The 21,970-nt window shown below is 38.8% G+C and overlaps 1 protein-coding gene across 2 annotated transcripts in view; it reads right to left on the bottom strand.

Annotated features, from left to right (window-relative positions):
- Window positions 1-21,970, bottom strand: part of GRID2 (glutamate ionotropic receptor delta type subunit 2) — a 763,919-nt gene that overhangs the window by 701,127 nt on the left and 40,822 nt on the right. The window lies entirely within an intron of this gene.

Here is a 21,970-nt window from a genome sequence, read left to right as displayed (position 1 = left end):
TAAAGGAATTGCATTTGTTTCCAATAACTAATAAATGGTAGCTGATACAGATACAGGACAATACAGTGGCAATGATACCAAGCTATGTAGGTTAAAAAACATTTCCAGATAAAAGTAAGATGATGAGTGGCAGAAATACAAACTTTCAGTATAAATGTACCGTTAGCAAATTCAACCTTTCATTAACTAGGGCCAAACCAGACTTCCAAGTTATCTCTTGTTACTAGAAAGGAAAGGATTGCTCAGCACAATATATAAGGGTCACACTGTATGAGCTTTAGCTGGACCAGTCAGGCAAATATCTAAAATAGAATAAAGAAGTAAAACCAAGCCAATACCAAATACTGAACAAGCACTTCAATATAGCAAACAGTCTTGACTTCAGAATTAAGTTCCCCGTGTCTTCCTTCCATCCTTGCCAAAAGAAATCCATTAAAAAGTAAAGGCATCTTCACAGCAAATAATAAAAAGACACATAACTAAATACTTCACAATTTCATTATGCAAAAATAAGTCTGGTTGTATTAAATAATGTTATATTTTGATCATCTAATGCCATTGCTATTCTGCTGTATGATAAAAATACCTTCAAGGATACAGAATTATTTTTCAGCATCTATATTACTGTTCTCCTTAGAGCTATAATGATTTACATTAAACGAGGATCTGACCCTGTTTTCTTTCCTTAAACAAATCCAACATTTCACATGAAACACATTTTGCAGAACATCTGTTTACTCTTCATTATTAGTACATGATCATCACAGATCTCATTCTGTTATCTTCTGTATAAAACAAGCACCATAAAAGAAATAGCTTATTTATGAGGATTTCAACATCTTAAGTACATTCTGCTCTTCCCAAGTCATAACATCTTTTTTTCTAACCAGATGACCAGTTTCCTGAATCAAATTATATTGTAATAATATCTGAGATAATTTTTCCTCTGAAATTGGTGTTTAGGCATTTTAAAGTATGATTAAAATTATAGTGACATGCTATCTTGATCCAGGTGGAAAAAAACCTTTCCCTAAAGCTACTGCTGGGGCGGGGCGGGGGGGCAGGGGAATTCAAAGAATACTCTACTACCAATGCATAACATTTACTTCATTATGCTAACAATGCCTTTTAAAAGAGTTCATAAGGAAAAAAGTGTACAAATAGATCAACTGCATGAGAGGATGCTAAGGACAAGAAGCTACAGAGAAGCATTTCTTATTCTCTATTAAAACCACACCAAAAAAAAGTTAAAATAAGTTGGGCAACCCTCCATAATATCAAGGATATTACATATATTCAGTGGCTGTATCTAAGTGATGCAAATGAGAAGCTACAGCTGAATGCAGGTAAAGAAATATGATCTTTGGGAAATGTTCACTTTTTTGAGATTTTTGCTGATACAGAATGTCCCGTAGCCAAAGATATCCCACAACCTCAAACGTTTAAGTAGACCCTGTACATATTAGTCAATGCTACTTGGCAGCAGTGTCACAAGCACTAGAAATTCTGGCTGAATGCTTGCCTCAACAGATGAAAAACCTTTCAAAAATTGCTAAGTTGAGTTTGACCTATTTTTTCCCTCCAAATTGTGGGGAAGGGCTTCCAGTTCAAAAATGAAAGAGGAGAAAACCATAACGAGAAAGCCATAACTAATGGAAAGAATTCAAAGTTTCAGTCATGAATTTCATATCTTCATTAGAATAGAAAACAAAAAAAATTCTAACACAGCCTCCAATATATTGGATAAAGTCTTAACTATGAAAGCAGCCCCACATCATGAACATAACCACAAAGAGCTTTTAGTGATTTATCCATAAACTTTTTTAAACTATCTTAACTGTTTTGAAATCTTTTATACTAAACTATTTTTTTCTGTTAATAAGGGAAACATAAATGCCAATGCTTTATGTTAATTACATGTCCTGATAACAATAAGCAAATAACCATACCAGATATTTTTTTCTCTCAAAGTTCTCACCTCCCCTGATATCATAACTTCTACGCAAATACATCTAGAAATGTATGACTGAAGTACATTTAACATATATATTAATTTGACATATGTAATGCAGATGAGTTCTGATCAGCATAAAGATTAATATAGAATATCTGCATAAAAATATGCATATAAAGTTTATGTTGTTTATACTCTGCTTTACATTACAGAATAACGATCACTGATAGAGTGGTTTGTTATATAGGATTACTTTTCCATAGCAATACTCATTTTTTTTAATAACCCAGTATAGGAAATGGAGGCACTGTACAATTTCACAAACAAATTAATATGGTTGGCGCTCAGTTCTCATTTTTTGCCTTTGGACATAAAATGGAAGAATAATGAATTTTAGGATTAAAACAGAAGCATTTTGTCTTCTGTCTAGAAATAAACACGCTAGAAATAAACACGACGGGAGAATGTTAACAACTTTACACACATTTTGGAATGCCAACACATTTTTGCACATGCTTTTCCATTGCATCCCTGTGCATCTGGCCAAAAGAATCGTCTTTTTTTGCCTTTTTCCTTTAGCCCTTCCCACCTAAAACTGGAATATCAAGCAGAACCCTTACCCGTACCTTGCTGTACTCTGTGTACAGAAACTTCTGTCCATTCTAGGTCTAACTGTCCAAAGATAGGGAGAGAAATCTCGCTACCTCCCATAAGAAATCCATATTAAGGACTACTCAAAGAAGAAATGACAGGCTATAACTCTTAATTTTGCATGGCATTTGGGATACTAGAAATAATGTTATTATTTTGATAACTGCAGTTATTTTAAGGTAAAACTTTTTAAGACTTAACTGTGTTTCAGTCAGTGCTATCAGTGCTTTCAGTGGAGGGGAAAAAGCCCATTTCTAGAGTTAACAATAATTAACTTATTGCTGACTATTTAGAAATTAGGTTAGTTCAGGAAATAAATTTGCTGCATTAATAACTCTCAGCAGTTAATGTTTGCAAATCATAAAGGGTGGCTTCTTCACATAAGCCCCGCAATATCCTTTTCTTCTGGAGAAATAGGCAATATTGCCATAGCCCTGCTGAAGCCCAACAGGAAATAAATTTGCTGCATTAGTAACTCTCGGCAGTTAATGTTTGCAAAATATAGAGGGTGGGTGTTTTCACATAAACCCCTCAATATCCTTTTCTTCTGGAGAAATACCCAATATTGCCATCGCCCTGGTGAGACCTGACAGGGGCCCAGAAGCAACGTTATCACTGGCATTAAGGCATTCAGATGCAAAATTTGACAGTGTCCTATGGACAACATTTATCCGCAGCTATTAATCTGCTAGTCATAAAGCAGTTGTTGTAGTAGTGGCCCTGATTTTTTTCTGTAAATCAGTATCAACACAATACCTCATCTCACCCAGGTCTTCCCTGGGTGAAGCACTGAACAGGCAAGAAGATTTGCAGGGTATCTTCACAATTTTTTGCATCGCCCTAAGATAAAAGCAGAGCTTCACAACAGTATTTCATTTGTTGAATATGGAAATCTTAATAGTTACCTCAAATACATGTGTGGTTATTACTGCTCGGGTCAATTCACTGGTGGTGCCTCCCTCCGTACTGCAGCGTCCGCTGCTCTGACAAGCCAGTGACACCCGAGCGACACAACTTAATACAGTTCTTTCCCTTCCAAAAATGAGGAAAATCTTTCTACCCTCTCTCAAAAATATTATCTGGTTGCCTTTCTGATGTCCAAAACACCCCCAAAAATGCTCCTCACCTTTTGTGAATATGTGATTATGCAAAAACAAATAGAGAGCATGTCTATTTTATTTTTACACGCTATCAGCTTGCTTTCGCTGTTGTCAAATCATTATCTGAAAGAAAGATTTGATTTTGCTCCCTGCTGTAGACGAATGCTTAAAACGAGGAAAATGTCACTAAAAACTCCATGACAGAGCCTACAAAAGACAACAAACCACCAGCGAGCAGCAGAGGGGGTGGGACGGCCTCTGTGAGGAGCGGCCGGGGCTGCCCCGGGCCGGACACAGCCGGCTCCAACCCACCCACCGCAGGGCACGGCTGAGCCCCGCAGCCAAGATGGCGGCATCTCGGGGAAAGTGTTTTTAAGAAAGAGTAAAAAACGACTGTGTAGCAGCTGGTAGAGAAGAATTGGGGGGGGGGAAGAAAGAAAGAAAAAAAAAAAAATGTGAGAAAGAAACAGCCCTGCAAACGCCAAGGTCAGTGAAGAAGGAGGGGGAGGAGGTGCTCCAGGCAGCCGAGCAGATAGCCGTGCTGAGGCCCATGGAGAGCCTGCACTGGAGCAGATTTATCCTGAAGGACTGCAGCCATGGAGAAGCCATGCTGGAGCAGGGGGAAAGCATGAGGAGAAAGGAGGAGAAGAGAGGAGCTGTTACAGACTGACTGCAACCCCTATTCTCCATCCACCTGGCACAGCTGTGGGGGAGCAGATAAAGGAGCTGGAAACAAAGCCGAGAAGCTGAGCTGAGGAAGAAGCTGGGGAGGGGGGAAGGTGGTTTTGGTTTTATTTCTCACCATCCTAGTCTATTTTTAATTGCCAGCACATTAAAATAATTTTCCCCAAGTCATGTCGGTGTTGCCCATGACATCATAGGCAAGAGATTTCCCTGTCTTTATCTTGACCGATGAGCCTTCTCATCTTGTTTTCTCCCCCTGTCCTGTTGAGGAAGGGGAGTGAGACAGTGTCTGGGTGGGCATCGGTCCGCCATCCAACCCACCACAGACAGAATAATAACGTGAAGGCTGTATGCTGCAGATACAGAAAAGCAAATTCTCATTGACTGCAATACTATGAGTTAGGAGAACGTTTCTCCTCACAGAACTGCTGATACCTTTTTCTCCGCATATGTTGCCCAGTGTGAGCACCATGCACATAAAACTGAGTACCAGACTACAGATTTCCTGTGTAAATTTGAAAATATTACCCAACATTGCAGCTATGGTAAATTCTTTTATACGTATGTGACAGACATAAATGATGGATATGAACTTTGCCTTTAAAAGTCAGAAGACTTCAGTGTTCTTGCAAATTAAGATCACTCCATTACAAAGTGCATAAACACAATGATCGGTTTTAAGCACATAATCCCACTTACTTCAAAATAACCGATGATTTGTAAGCTACTCTAAAGTAAGGCAGATGATTATGATTTGATTCTTAATTTCTTACAGAGATACCTGGGAAGTGTTTGGGGAGTGGTTTCCGCAAAGGTAAAAATAAGATACAGAACTTAACTGCTTTAACCAAATATTTAAAAGCACACATTTTATTCCAGTTTTAGGTCTATTTTCTTTGCTGGCTATGGAAAGTAAATTTCTTCCACCACACCAGGATGATTCTACATGTGTCTTACCAGTTGTCACTGGATTTTAGTTTTCCTATAAGCTCTACTAACCTGCCCATTAGGTAGAGAAAACTGTGAAAAATGAGTGTTAAATTGTAAGAGACGGACTGTAAATTCCCTGACGAGGGGCAGAAGGCCCTCCAAACCTTCAATAGAATGCCTCAAACACTCGCAAGGAAATAAATAATGCAGGCCTGGCCTTCAAAGAACTGATAAGGCTAACACTTCTGGCGCTTGAAAGTGTGGGAGAACAGTCTTGTGAAGACAGCATAGTTCTGCTACTCGTGTGGTGAGCTTGCTAGTTCTCAGTTCTCAAGGCCATTGTGTCCAACAAGTGACCTTTGTTTCATTATCCGCGAAATGCATATGAAAGCACACACCCCCGCACATGCTAATGAAGATTATAGAGATCATGCTAAACATGTATGACTATGGCACTCGTCTCTCCACCCAAATCATGCTACGCATCACCTGGGAGAAGGGAGAAACCTGAGTCGAGGCTGTCTCCGGCAAGGGCGGTGGACCATGCTGATTCAGCAAACATAGAAGGGGAAAATAAGTGCCCCTAGGGGGGAACAAAGAAGAAACAAAAGAAGAAGATAGTGCCTGGGAAGATTCTTCCCAAGAAAGAAGACTGTACCTGGGAAGATTTTTTCAAGAAAGAAGATTACACCTGGGAAGATTGCCTGAAAAAGATGCTGGAACCAGAACCGATGATCTCTTTATCTCTGTCTTTTCCTTTCTCTGTCCCTCGGTTTCTCTTTTCTCTTAGAATTGTTAAGTAACGGTTAGAGTTGTTAAGTAACAACCTTAAGTATGACCTTAAGTACCGCTTGCTATAAGTTGTCCTATACCTGTTGTTAAGTAACACAATGCGTACCTCACCATTTGCCATAATTTGTTATATACCTAACCAATTATCATGGACTTGTTAAGACCTATACTAACCATTTTGGTAAGCTAATAAATGTTTCTATATGGACCTTGAGATTTATCTCACCTTAGTCCTCACTGTTGGGAATTTACGAATCTGAAGTCACTTACCCCCCCGCCTTTCCTGGGAGCGGGACATGACATAAATATGACTTTAAATTGAGTTTTACCAACTCTGTGACAGTGTACTGCAAAACATAAATTCCTATCTGTAAGAGAGACTAAGTGTCCTTATTCCAGGAAATGCAGTTTGGCTGTAACTTTTATGCCCTCAGAAATGTGTAATTTACATTCTTTCAATTTAAAAAGGCCACTGTAAAAGGTGTCACCTTTATAAAAGCTGTTTCAATAAAACTTTACTTCCATGCTATATTTTTAAATTAATTTGACCTTGAATTCTAAATTTCAGAAAGGTAAGTATATAACACTTCTTTTTGGATTACCATTTTAAAAAATATATAGATATTTGACAGTATTTCTACTGCAGTTTAGACCACAAATTAGGACACTTGGCAAAGAAAGATGTGTTCCATCCTAGCTTTTAGGAAAGTATATGCTATAGTTTGGAGCGTACTATATCAGTTCACTTACAACAACTAGAGTTTCTTAACAGTTAATTAAAAAGCTTAATAGACTTGCATTTCTGACATCCCAAGGTGGCAGAAGACAAACCAATTATTTTATACAGTTATGCCAATAAGGGGAAGTATCTGAATCCCTTCAACAGGAGTTTAACCCCGGTCTTGCAAGAAAATGCTTAAGGTACACATCAACATAGAGTAACAAAGCTAAGATCATCAAACAGTAGCTTGTTTAAATAAAAGTAAAATAAAATAATAAAAAGAAAAACACACACACACACACACACAAAACCCCAACCAAAAAGCCCACCAAAAACCCTAGAAGAAAATCAGCTTCTTGTATTTCTTATGGCACGTGTCTCTTGAGACAGAGATCAACTAGCAACGCTAAGTGAACATCTTCAAAATACCACATTCCTTATTACCCCATAACGTCCAATATAGGTGCAGTGAAACAATACCTCTTGCGAAGGTGTAACTCATCACAAGACAAGATGGGTTTATGTATAGCCTGCCTCCTCCCATAGCGTAATATTGTTCAGTTCTTAATGATGCTCACCTTATAGGCGAACATCTTTTCTTAAGTATCACCAGATTTACACTCTGAAGTGTTTTTCTCTACTCAGACATTTGCTTTTACCTATGTTACTTCACAGTTAGCAGCTATCAGCTGCATTCACATTTCTTTTTGTACATTTCAGTACAGAAATTATATATAACGTATCACAAGTCTCCACATGCCCTTTTCTCCTTGATACAGTCTTAAAAATCACCAAGTCATTCTTCATAGTTAATCTGTTAACTCCCTGCCCACTAAATGTGACACTTTATACCCTTAGTTTAGTGATTGCTCTCGTGGCTTTGTCCTCAGCTGAAAGACATCTCGTCAGTAAGTTTTTCATATTTCAGTTCTCTCAAACTTTCTGTAGCACATGACATTATTTGTGAGAACCAGAGCCTGCAAAATGACTGAAGTGATTTTAGACTTCAATTTCTACGGCTCACTTCTAGGATATATCTGACAATATATCTCTCTTGGGAAGGGGAGGAGAAGCATTGTCCTTAAGATTTAGGATTTTTCTCTGCTTTCTTATATATAGGCTGACACAGCAATGGCGTTTTGTCCTATGGTCACAAGGAAAGCCCTAATTGGAAAAATAGTCAATAGCAAGAGACAACTGGTGAAAAATACCTGCCGGTTGAACTCCTATTAAGCTGGTTTTTAATTGCTGTTAGAAAAAGCAGAGCATCTATAAAGACAGGAAGATGTTTTGGTTGAGCTCAATGCCTGTTTGCAAATATACTGCTCTTCTTATTAACAGCTGTGTTTGCAGTTTGAATGTATGCTATTACTTGATGTTTTCATAAATTACTGGTCTAAATGGTGCGTGTGAAAAGCATGGGAAAGTATTCCTGAGGCTTACAAAAGCATATAAATAAATTTGCTATAATAAACACATTATTTTTCTTAAATATTTTGTACATAGTACTCTCAGGGTTATCTGTTTGCACTTTATGAACGGAGTACATTAGTCCACTATAAACACCTACAGTAAGTATTGTATGAGAGTACTTTCAAATATAGGGCAGATTCTAAAATGTTCAAAGAGCTCTACATTGGTGGTATCAATTCAGGAAATACTGTACGGAATATTTTATCTTCTTTCTCTGTACAATTATGCATTTAGTGTATCTGTTGTAAAGTCTATTCAAAGAGGGGGGAAAAAAGTCTTCTGGAGCAGTACTAGTCTTACTTTCTCAAATGTACAGAAAGAAGTGAAAAGCTGAGATCAGCGCACAGATCCTGTCAAGAACATCTAAGTGTCCTAACTTCCCATTCTGGAAAGACTTATATATGTGCATCACTTTCTACACATGTGCAGATTTCTCTATAGGTACCTGAGCTTCTTACACACTTGAACATAAGTGTGATACGTGAGTCTTTGCAGGACTAGGATCTTTTCCAGCTCCTACTGACTTCAATGGGAATTAGTTTATCCTTCAGCATATATTGTCTAACAAAAAGCATATTAACATAATTAGACTAAAGTTAAAAATAGATCAACTAGAAGTATCAATAATAATTGGGGTTATTTCAAATGCCACAACATCTAAATTTTCCTACAAATCATTAAACTGAGAATCCCCAAGCTTTCCATGTTACCTTTTTTCCCTGCTTTTTGTGTTTGCAAATGCAGGAAGATTTAACTTCTTCATTTTCAAGTAATGCATTTTGCACATCAATACAAACACAATACCGAGACGGTAAAGAAAAGAAACATCACCACTTATAAAAAAGGACACGCCAGCAGTTCATTTTCCTCTACTCTATGAATTACCCAGAACAATTACAGAAATACATTTCTTCTCTCTTAGCAGAAAAAGATGATTACGGTACAAATTTAGACTGTGAAGACAGTCTCTAAATTGAGAGACAATCATCTTTATGACTCAATAGCAACAAGCTGAAGGAGAGGCCAGTCTTTTTATTTTTTTTTTAGAGAAAGTTCAATACTATTTTATGTTAGAATCAAGACAACTTTATTAATGGGCTAAAATAAACCGTACTTCTTAAACACCATGCTTAAAGGCAATTGGGCTGAAATGGTCAGCCAATTCTTCATATCAACAAAGAATCTTGCTGTCATCGTTAAGACCATGTAGAACCAAAGCAGTCCACAGTCTGGACCAGGGATGATATTATTTCTTGCTGTATGAGCAAGGCTTTTAAGAGAAATGGCACTTGGATTTACCATCTGGGTTTCTAGAAAAATTGAGGAGGAAATTGAAGTTAGGAAATTAAGAATTTTCAAAAACGTCTTCTCTAAAATGATGGGATAATCCTAATGTTTATACGATAAGCTAATATAATTATAATACTACATTTTTCCTAAACAAACTAAAAAAAAAAAAGATTTATTGAGCAAGGTCCTAACACAGGCTTGATTTTATTACATTACTATGTATTACTACAAACTGTTCATGACTCAGAGTTCTAGCTGAGAAGTGGGAGGTAGGATCAATTGCAAGGTGATATTCAAAGCATTCAAGACTAGAAATTTCCTATAAATAACAGTCATCCGTACCCCCTCCTCTATAATAAACCCGTAGGCTTGTCCTTCAGTGAGATCCCATCTGGACAAACACCTTTTGTCACACAGAATAACGGTCCAAAATTTCTGAAGCACATTGTTTCACTGCTGCAGTCCTTGGAGCACAGCCAGAGTCTGACCCAGTGGACTATGAAGCAAACAGACAGGCCTTCATGGCCAGTACAGAAGCGTGACCAATAAAATGTCCACGCTGTCCAAAAGTCATTGTAGCAAGTTACTGTAATTGGGTATCAGCGTGAAAATGTCCAACTATTCTGTTAGATCTTTGATTTCAAGCCAGTGCTTTGTCTATATTGCCAAGTGCCACCTCTTTCCCACAGATTTCTCTGTGCATGCATGTATACGCACACACACAATTTAAAATACTCTATTCACAGGTGTGGGAAGAGATGATTGGCTTTCTGTCAATGCTGGTAGAAGCAAAATAGTTAAGTAGATCTAAAAAGCAACTAGAACGGTTCTACTGTTGTGGTGGAGAGAATTCCTTTTCTGAAAGGGACAAACTCTGAAAGCTTTGCTGATTTTAGCCCTACTAGTCTCTTTCCAGTTAATAAGTTTAAAATCAGAATCTCAAATAATAAAGATGATTTTTTTCAGAAATACTGATATAAGCTTTTGGTTCATTATATCCAGCCTTTTCGCCAATGCAAATCAGACATTGCAACTTAAAAAAAAATAAATAATCACACTTCTGTCTGTGCATTTCATACCTTATTTGCAAGAAAAAACCATAAAACTCCACGGTTTTGCTAACTGAGATTAAAATCCTTTCCTTGGCGTCCAAGGAGTGTATTTTCTTTGTGCTTGGCTAGCCAACTTTCTTTTAAGAGATGAACAAATTTGAAAATTCCAGAGCTCTGACATTTTATGTTATTCTCTCTCAATTGCAATACATGGTCTTGCACATAATCCACAGGAACATTACACTTGTATTTTCAAAATGGCTTCTCTGCACCGATTGTCCTCATGATCAGGAGGCATAAATTATTTGGAAGAAAACAGAAAAACTGTGCGCAGTTTTTCTGCAATCAATGTCTCTAATACATATGAGAATGGGACATCATTTCACCAAAACAATCCATCTGTGAAGTATGCTGAGGGATGACTGCGTTTGGATACAGCAATTAATCACCACATTATTTATAGCACTTCAGAAGCAGCTTACAGTACATTAATCAGGGATAACTTCTGCTTAATTAACAGAGCTGCCAAAAACGTCAAACAAGACCATAAAAAATAGAATTGAGCAAGAAAGAACTAGCAAGGGACTGGTAATGATGAAATATTCAAAGTTCCTTCTTCAGCAGTGGTCTTCTCCCAGTTTCACTTCCTACAGCACCGGTAAGCAACAAATTCCATCTACAAACAACTGCGCTGGGTGACCCTTACTAGTAGCACTAGATACTCACGAGTAAAAAGAAAACAAAGCAACAACCAGTTGACTGCATCAGTTTTAGTGCAGTGCCATGGACACAGCCACTGGCTGTAGGAGACATAGGAAACAAAGTGGCAACTTTTTTGTTATTTTTTAAAATCTTCTTTTGTATAATTAGAAGGACCACTGGAGTGAGAAGGTGAATGGATTATGCCTAAATTCATTGTCTCTGCTACTGCATGGGCTCTGTTGGAAGGAAAGAACAGGAGTAGCACAGGGTTTGCTACTTAATCTGCTTTTCAAATCATGATTCGATGAAAGTCTCTTTATTATGTAGAGGCTCATAAAATAAAATCCTATTTGCCAGAAGTGTGAAAGACAGTTGAACTCTCCCATTCAAAGTACTTGAGAAGAAGTTTAGCAATTAAAACTAAGTAAAACATTAGTGAGATATGGGGAACACGAGTAATTTGCATGTTAGGCATATGCAAATTAGAAAACAAGATCTGGTTTAAAGGAATAAAGAACTTCATAAAATTACATGGCTATTAAAAGTAGCTTATATGCTAAGAAGTATTCTGATTTACATAAGCAAATTTATTTCAATTACTACATGCAAATGGTAATTATATCAAGTAAAAACAAATTTTTATTGAAAGCACATATAATTATAGAAACATTAATGAGTCTTTCAAGTTTAGGTCTTCAGTAAGAAGGAATGGTGAATAAAATACAGAAAAAATGCTTTTATCATTCAGTGCACAGCTGAAAGTTTAAGTTTAACTATGAAGCTGCTGTAATTAGGCTTCATCAGTCTTTTTTAGCATGGTGCCTATAGATCTCCAAAGGAATTAAGATTTCCACTGGAAATATCAGTGAAGTGTTTATTGTTACTTGCCATACTTTAATATCCCATAATAAAAATAATCTTTTTCTCTGTTGAAACTGTATCTGTCCTTACGCAAATAAAGATAAATCTAAATATATGATTAGTTAACATTTTACATGTGTAAAAATAAGTACGTTTAAGAACTTATATTTGGTCTGATAGCAGTCACAGAAGCCTTGATGACACTGTCAGTTGACACCAGAATTAACAAAAACCTCTTTAATGTGCGTGTTTGTATGTACATTGTGTTTTTTAAATGGGAAAAAACCAAAATGGACAGAAATGAAAGTGGAACCCTCTACATTTCAGAAGCTGTTGAAGAAAGATTGGCCGATTAATGTGAAAGAAATCATTTCCATGTCACTTACAGCTGGAGGAAAAAGAATCTTAGGGCCTATAAAGATGGAAAAAAACACCAATAAATTCATTTGCAAAATACAGATCGACACCAAGCTCTCATTGTGCCCCCCTTGGTTAAAAGTTGCTTGTCTAGTAGTAGTAGAATTTTGGGCAGTATGAAAGAGCACTGACAGTGCTTTTGGTAGAGTCATTTCGAATAGTATCATTCACATGGTCATCATTTGTTTTAATGGGTCTTGAAGGGCATTTGTGTCTTCATACTGGTAACAAAGATTGCTGTGAGGTCACTCAGAACACACTTAAAGAGCTCAAATTAAATATTCAGGTTACCTGGTGACAGTAACATCTCCAGGCACATAATTTCAAATTATTCTGGAAAATAATATTCCCCTCTTTATGGCTGCATTTTGATGACCTCAGTGACCTTCCTCCTGATGACTCAAGTGCATTTAAGGTCAACAGGGCTTGGGCGGGGAGGGAGGGAACCTTGTATAGGTGAGTATTGAAAGGATTAAAAAATACAATTTACACTACTTTGTCACAATACTGAATAAGTGAAGCTATCAATCAAGAGGCCTATACATTACTCCATTTTATTATATCAGCACTTCTTTATGTTTTGTTAATATTCATCAAATGAAGGGTGACAGCATGCGAACGTGTATAGTAGCATTCCTCGTCAGTGATTCAGAGCAACAAATCACTAGATTACTCAATCCTCAGCAATACTGGGCAGATAATATAGATTCTTCAAACAGGTGTGAAGACCTAAAATACACCTCTGCCTTTACCCAGTGACAGTTCGCTACAACAAATTGCTTAAAATAAAAAAAAAAATCTAAAGTGGATGAAACAACCTGATTAGTCTTCAGGCATCCCAGACTGAGAGTGACTTAAAAACTGGCAGTCCAGGATGTAGTAGAAATGGCAGATCAGTCTCTAAGGAATCTTACAATTCCTACCTAAAACGCAACTTGGTTCGCTGTTTCCTGACAAACCCTTTATGCCTGAAACAAAACGCTATCCGTCTGAAGTCACTATTTCAATAGGAATTGCATCGGACCCCCAGAATCACAAATACAAAACATACTCCTGAATATCTCTACAACTCATTGTAAAATATCGCTTTCCTTTCGTTTCTGCAGAAGTCCTTTTATCACTGATAACTGCTCTTAGACAGGCAATGTTCTTTCACCACTGATAAGTACTACTAGATGGACAGACTATGCCAGACAGATGAAGCTGATGCGGATGTGCAGTTTGAGCATTTCATAGAACTACAAATAAAAAGGTTTCTAGAAATGAATGATAACAGAAGTAACACTGCAAGTGCAGTGAAAAATCTCTAAACACAATGACTAGTGGAGTAATTGCCTTCACTTTACACAGAAAATGTGAAAAATACAAATAAATATGACCGAGAGAAAAGGCTCCATATGTAGAAAAAGAGCGTTCAAATCAGAATGCATTTAAAACTCAATGTAAGAAGATTCAGTCAGACAAAGACCTAAGCTTTCTGTAAGTATACCAGACTCAAATAACTCACAAATTTTGACCACAAAATCAGACCTAAAATCTGGGACTATTATGAAGGCCTATCTGAGGAAGTAAGAGTCACCAAATGGTCTTGTGAAAGGTTCTGCATGACACAGAATCTAGATACCTGCAAACCAAATGCTGTGGCATCAGCTTTCACTAACAATCTCGGAGACACCTTAAAGTCAATGGGAAGATTCTCCTGATCTCATCCCTAAAAAAAGGGACAGATTATCTCTGTGTCACATGCCAGGTCTGAAACAAGAAACAATCTTCAGACAACCAGTGAAAGAGAAGAAGAAAGAGATGTTTTTGCTTCTCTCAAGGAAAACTCGAACTCCCTGAAAATCCTCAGGTCCTAGAATAGCAGCTGGCATTTGTATAGGCAGATAACTACCAACTACCAGGCAACTTTGTCAGGTTGTCCCAAAACCACAATCACAGTCCATTTGAATAACAGTTAAGACCTAAGCCTCAGAGAGAACTCCCTTTAGCGTGAAAAACTATTGCAAAATGGTTATTCCTCATTCAAACCTCAAAAACGCAGGGTTACTTGCATTTTCACATGTAGTCCAATTAGTAACATTGAGACGAAGCTAATTGCAGTAAAAAACAATCATCAGGTAAACCTTGTGGTTTCATGCTTTGCCTTTAGTGTCTGTCCAACACATAATACAGGATTTTCATTCTGAACCATCTCCCACTGCAGCGGGACAAATAAATAACAGAACTACTTAGAAGTCATGTGCAATGCATTCTGCATAGAATATGAGGTTGGAAATGAAACCACGCATGCTAGTAATCAAAGGAATCAGCTTTCAAAGGGAAGCTAATCCTCTTCTAAATCTAAATGAGAAATAAATCTAGCAAAACTGTGCCCCACAAAATCTTTGTCTTTCCCTAGCAGGTGTTAGAGAGCAATCAACACATTTTATCAGCGTTCCTGGAACTGACGTTTTACTGGATAATTTCCGTTTTGTATGAAATATGTAAATGGAAATCATTTTGCATATCTGAGTTAACTAGACTAACCACATTAAGGGTTAACCAGTGATTGGTCAAAAAAAGTTACTCGGTAAGCAAAATGTCCTCTTCCCTGCCTTTTATTAGTTATGACTTTGAGCTCAGCTTTAGCATGCCTTTGAAAGCACTGTGTTTATCAGCCTTAATTTTATGTCTCAGCCACTTACCTCATACTCACTGCCCTTTCCCGACACTCCCTGTAATCAACTCTTTGGAAGGCTTATAATATCATTTCATTCACTGGGGAATTTTTGTTGGTTTTTTTTTTTTTTTTAAAGAACATGCAGCAGTGGAGTTCACAGAAATTAATTTCTATTTTCGTTTGCTTGGATACCTGAAAGATTTTGATGTTTCTGTTGATCCTTGCTGTGCTAACAAGCTAAACTGACTGTGCTCTGACAAAAGAACTAACGAAATAAGAGAACAAAAATAAGATGTATACTACTGATATAAAGGAGGTCTATGACAAGACCAGGAGTGAAATTATAGTATGGGCGCTGGAAGCCAGCTGATGATCTCTGTTTCATTCTCATACATACGAGAAAACACATATTAAAGAAAGTTTCACTGTACTTGGATTTACATCTTAACAGAGTTCAGATTCTCAAACTTTCTTATGTTACTTTCTTTAAACACAATAGCCTGCAAACATATCTTAAATAGAATTCTTGTACATTAGAAATATTCAGTCAATCCAACTTTTCAAATTAACTAACCTACAGTGTACTATTAGATCAGGATCAATAGCTTTATAACACTCAATCCAAGAAAGAAATACTGCTGTACACACAAACCGTATGCATTTTCAACTCTCTTCCTTTGCCATTCTCTTGTGGTTTTCATGCCACTCCTTTTCTAAATGACATCAGTGCTATTCAACATTGGTGCCAAATTCCCATTCTCAGTACTTTCAGCCACCGGCAGTTTCTACCAGGTCTGCTCACTCCTCTTCCTCTCTCTCTTCACCCTTTCGCATATAGCACAGTCACACCTTCCCATTCCTCACCACTGTTATTATTTTGCTTCCTTTCATCATAAATCCACACTTTGTCTTTCCTTTCCCATACTTGTGTCATCATTCTAAAACTCCTTACCTCCAGTGATTTGCTGCTTAGGAGCTTTCTTAATCAGTGGCTGTATATTTATACTTAACAGCCCTCTGAAATCTTTTTCCCTGCTTTTGTGCACTTGCTTTTTTAGATCCATAAAAACCACTCAGCATCCCTAACGCCCAACAGCAGAGTTTTGCACAGCTTAATTATGTCTTCTGAGGAGCATCTTCTCTTGCTTGTTTTGAGACTGCCTTCTGCTAGCTTCATTTGATGCCCTGTTGTTCTTGTGGAGAAAGAAACTGTAAATAATAATTCTACGTTCATCTTCCCTCAGCCTAACAATTATTTTTGGATTCCTGTCATATACCCTTTACTCATATCTTTTTCTAGTCTGAAGAGTCCTCGATTATTCAATTGCTACTTAGGAGAAAGCAATTCTTTGATAAACTTTGTCATTATTCTTCTTACCTTTGCAAGTTCTAACATATCCTTCTAATATAGTCTTTAAGACATGGGATACTGTGAATTTATACAAAGCCAGAAAAAATGTTTCTGGAGTTTTTCCACTGTTTTCCCAATAATATCTAATGTCAACTTTTTTTGGTTTTTTTGTATGCCACAGAAAGCCGAGAGGACATCTGCCTAGAATTATTCACTGCAGCACCTGCATCTCATTCTTAAAAAGCAGTAATTAATTGGTTACCCATCATTGTGTATGATTGCAGTTGGGATTTTTTTCTACCTCCATGTGTACCCCTTCACATCTATCTACACTTAATTTCATCTGCTTTTTTGCTTCTCTTAAAAGTTGCTCCTTCTCTTCATTATCCTGACCAGCTTGGCAATCTCACGAAAATTTCATCGCTAGTCACTATAAACCCACTTCTCCAGAATGTTTAGACCCCTGTGCAAAATCCTATGATATCCTCTCCATTAAGAAAATTGAACACTAATTCCCACCCTGCTGTTTTGGGGTTGTTTCTATATATTTATCCATGATGAGTACCTCTGATTTTCTCTCATGGCTAGTTAGTTGTTTTCAGTAACCTTTTTGCTGAGAAACATTTTGAAATACTTTCTGGAAACCTAAGCAGATCTCACAACCGGACTACTCTAGCCCCCAAAGTGAATTCTAACAGTGAGGAATGACTAAATAAGCCATGATGAGTCTTACCCAGCATATCATATTTATTTATATGTCCAATAACTATTTCTTGTTGTAGTTTCTATCAGTTTGCTGAATGCAGGCTTACTGGTTCGTAGTTCCCTGGATACTCTCAAGAAACAGTTTTATAACTTGACATCACATTAATCTTATTCCAACTCTTTGGTACCAAAGAAGTGTTAGGCAAAAGGCAACACAGTAAATACAGTTCAATTTAACTGTTTCACCCTTAAAGGTCCTCTAGAACCCTTGGGCAAATGCCACTGCGTTCAGATATTTTTAACCAATATTTACTGCTTGTTTTCATAGAATCATAGAACCATAGGGTTGGAAGGGACCTCTGGAGATCATCTAGTCCAACCCCCCTGCCAGAGCAGGGTCACCCAGAGCAGGTTGCACAGGAACGCGTCCAGGCAGGTTTTGAATGTCTCCAGAGATGGAGACTCCACCACCTCTCTGGGTAGCCTGTGCCAGGGCTCTGCCACTCTCAAAGTAAAGATGTTCCTCCTCATGTTTAGGTGGAACTTCCTGTGTTCCAGTTTGTGCCCAGTACCTCTCGTCCTGTCCCCGGGCACCACTGAAAAGAGCCTGGCCCCATCCTCCTGATGCCCACCCTTTAAGTATTTATAAGTGTTGATAAGGTCCCCCCTCAGCCGTCTTTTTTCCAGACTGGAGAGACCCAAATGCCTCAGCCTTTCTTCATAAGAGAGGTGTTCCAGTCCCCTAATCATCTTGGTAGCTCTCTGCTGCACCCTCTCCAGCAGTTCCCTGTCCCTCTTGAACCGGGGAGCCCAGAACTGGACACAGTACTCCAGGTGCCGCCTCACCAAGGCAGAGTAGAGGGGGAGGATGACCTCCCTCGACCTGCTGGCCACACTCTTCTTGATGCACCCCAGGATGCCATTGGCCTTTTTGGCCACAAGGGCACATTGTTGTCTCACGGTCATCCTGTTGTCCTCCAGGACTCCCAGGTCTCTTTCCAGTGAGCCGCCCTCCAGCAGGTCAGCCCCCAACCTGTACTGGTGCATGGGGTTATTCCTCCCCAGGTGCAGCACCCTACACTTGCCCTTGTTGAATTTCATAAGGTTCCTCTTTGCCCAGATCTCCAGCCTGTCCAGGTCTGTCTGTATGGCGGCACAGCCTTCCGGTGGGTCAGCCACCCCCCCCAGCTTTGTGTCATCAGCAAACTTGCTGAGGGTGCACTCTATCCCCTTGTCCAGGTCATTGATGAATAGATTGAAGAGGACTGGACCCAGTACTGACCCCTGGGGAGCACCACTCATCACTGACCTCCAACTAGACTCTGTGCCCCTAATCACGGCCCTCTGAGCTCTGTCTTTCAATCAGTTTTCTATCCACCTTACTGCCCATTCATCAAGCCCACTCTTCCTAAGCTTCCCTATGAGGATGCTGTGGGAGACCGTGTCGAACACCTTGCTTAGGCGTTTTGTCAGGTTGTTGTGCTGCCTCTTCTACTGAATTACATTCTCTAATCAACACCTGCAAAAAAAAACCAGATGTCACCATGTGGAAATCTGACCACTTTATTTTGTATTTGCTGTTACTGCAACAAATCTTTCTTGTGTGTGCGCATGCTGTCCTTCAACTTCTTATACTCTGAGCCTCTGAGCCTACATCCCCTGGCCTTACAGACTAGCTGACAGGCACCCCGCACCTGATGAGTTAGAGAAAAGTCTTTGGAAGTTCTTCCTCAGTATTGTTCGCTCTGCCTTACTGCCTTTTTTACATTTAACCTAACAGATTTTACATTCTTTTTTATTTTTGATATTTGAATGGGGGTTCAATTTGTGAAGAACATTTGTATATTTAGTAATCTCTCTTTTAACTCTCAGTTTCATTTTCACATCCTCATTTTTCTAAAACCCCCATTTTTGGAAATAAGTACTGCTGTATTTGTTCTTAGTTTCTTTTTAATAAACATCCTAATTTTTCTAAAACTCACAATTGTGGAATTAAGTACTTCTGTATTGGTTCTTCTGACTTCTGTTGTTTCTGAAAGGATGTTGAATTTAAGCACGTTGTTACAGAACGTACTTTGGTAATAACATTGTGTCAATAAACTGCACCTCTATTGATTGTCTGATTAGCTTCCTCAATGAAAAGTCATTTATGGTGTCTAAAAGTTTAGTGTGAAATGACTTAACAGCTACTACCCAATTGACATGGGGAGGCAGCAATCATGGTGAGCTGAAATAACACATTTCTCTTGTTTTTCCTGACAAATGTCTCTGACCTTTCTTGGTATGCCACATTCATTGTCTCAACTGATCAAGCACTTATCAACATAGTCTTATTACTTAGCCCAAATTTAAGCCTGGAAATTCAATAGGGATTCTTAATTACTCTTTGACATAGTTAGTTTTTTTATCTGATATTACCTTGCATTTCATTTACTACATAGCACTATTCTCCATGTGCATGACTACTCTTTCATATATTACCTTGATATCGTCCCAGCACATGTTTTCCTACCAGAAAATTCCCAGTATGCATTTTATACCAATAGACTAAATTAAAGTTAGACATCCTATAAAATGCAGGTATCATGGATTTTTACAATCCCCGCAGAAACTCTTAGCATTTGAAGAATACTGCAGTGACAAATTCAATACCTCTGACCTTGGAAGATTCCAGAAATAAGCCTGTCTAAACAAAACTCTCCCTGACATCCTTGTATGCACATGGCATATTCTCTATTTACATTCAAATACAATTTCTACAGGACATCTGTTTTGGTCAAGGCGAGGTATGGATAAAACTCAATTGATAGTTATTCATCTTTTCTTTTCATATTCACTACTCAGAGTGTAATCCCATAGTGTATTTACTGGACACAATCCAAATCCTGTGCTGAATACAGAATTATGACTTACCTCGTGGGCTTTCTATGGTTCTTTTATTGTATTATCTTAGTGTGCTCCTCTTTTAAACAAACATAATTAATCTAGCTTCATAACTCTCCTGTAAAACAAGGTGGTCCATATTATACAAAAGGAACAGAGAGGCAGCAATTAAAGGTAAAATTGTCCATAAGTCAATTAATTGTAGCTGGCTAATTAGAAAACAATATCTTACAGCCTACTATATATCTCTATGAAACACATTTCCAATTATATGATTAATGCTATAACCACTGAGAACTTCCTCAAGTGAAATATCACGTATATCAGGTGGGGGAGTCGGAAAAGATTCATAGAAGTATAAAATGGTTAGGTTGGAAGGGACCTTAAAGATCACCTAGTTCCAACCCCCCTGCCATGGGCAGGGACACCTCCCACTAGACCAGGCTGCTCAAAGCCCCATCCAGCCTGGCCTTGAACACTTCCAGGGATGGGGCAGACACAACTTCCCTGGGCAACCTGTGACAGTGTCTCACCACCCTCACAGTAAAGAATTTCTTCCTGATATCTAATCTAAATCTACCCGCTTTCAGTTTAAAACCATAACCCCTTGTCCTATCACTACACTCCCTGATAAAGAGTCCCTCCCCACCTTTCCTGTAGGCCCCCTTTAAGTACTGGAAGGCCGCTATAAGGTCTCCCTGGAGCCTTCTCTTCTCCAGGCTCAACAACCCCAACTCTCTCAGCCTGTCTTCAAAGGAGAGGTTCTCCAGCCCTCTGATCATCTTCGTGGCCCTACTCTGGACTTGCTACAGCAAGTCCATGTCCTTCTTATGTTGGGGGCCCCAGAGCTGGATGCAGTGCTGCAGGTGGGGTCTCATGAGAGCAGAGTAGAGGAGCAGAATCACCTTTGTCAACCTGTTCACCACACTGCTCTTGATGCTGTCCAGTATGCAGTTGGCTTTCTGGGCTGCGAGGGCACATTGCTGGCTCATGTTGAGGTTCTCATCAACCAAGTCCTTCTCCTCACGGCTGCTCTCAATCCATTCTCTGCCCAGCCTATATTTGTGCTTGTGATGGCCCTGACCCAGGTGCAGGACCTTGCACTTGGCCTGGTTGAACTTCAGGTTTGCATGGGCCCATATTTCAAGCCTGTGAACATCCCTCTGGATGGCATCCCTTCCGTCCAGCGTGTCAACTGCTCCACATAGCTTGGTGTCATCAGCAAATTGCTGAAGTGCACTCAATCCCACTGTCCATGTTGCCAACAAAGACAGTAAACAGCACAGGTCCCAATACCAACCCCTGAGGAACGCCGCTTATCACTGGTCTCCTCTTGGACATCAAGCCATTGACCGCAATTCTGAAGGAGACCATCCAGCCAATTCCTTATCCACCGAGTGGTCCATCTGTCAAATCCATGTCTCTCCAATTCAGAGACAAGGATGTCGTGTGGGACAGTGCCAAATGCTTTGCACAAGTCCAGGTAGCGATGTCAGTTCCTCTTCCCTTACCCACCAACACTCTAACCCCATTGTAGAAGGACACCAAATTTGTCAGGAACAATTTGCCCTTAGTGAAGCCATGTTAGCTGTCACTGATCACCTCATTTTCCACGTGCCTTAGCATAGTTTCCAGGAGGATCTGCTCTGTGATGCTCCAAAAGAACAAGCATGAAAGTTTGTGCGACTCGCTGCACATTCAGCAAATGCTGGTCCTCTATAGCAAAGTCTTCCAGATTATTT

This window comes from Rissa tridactyla, chromosome 5 (assembly GCF_028500815.1).
Source record: "Rissa tridactyla isolate bRisTri1 chromosome 5, bRisTri1.patW.cur.20221130, whole genome shotgun sequence".
NCBI lineage: Eukaryota > Metazoa > Chordata > Aves > Charadriiformes > Laridae > Rissa > Rissa tridactyla.
Note: the sequence above shows the minus strand (reverse complement) of the source record. Positions and strands in the feature narration are given on the sequence as shown.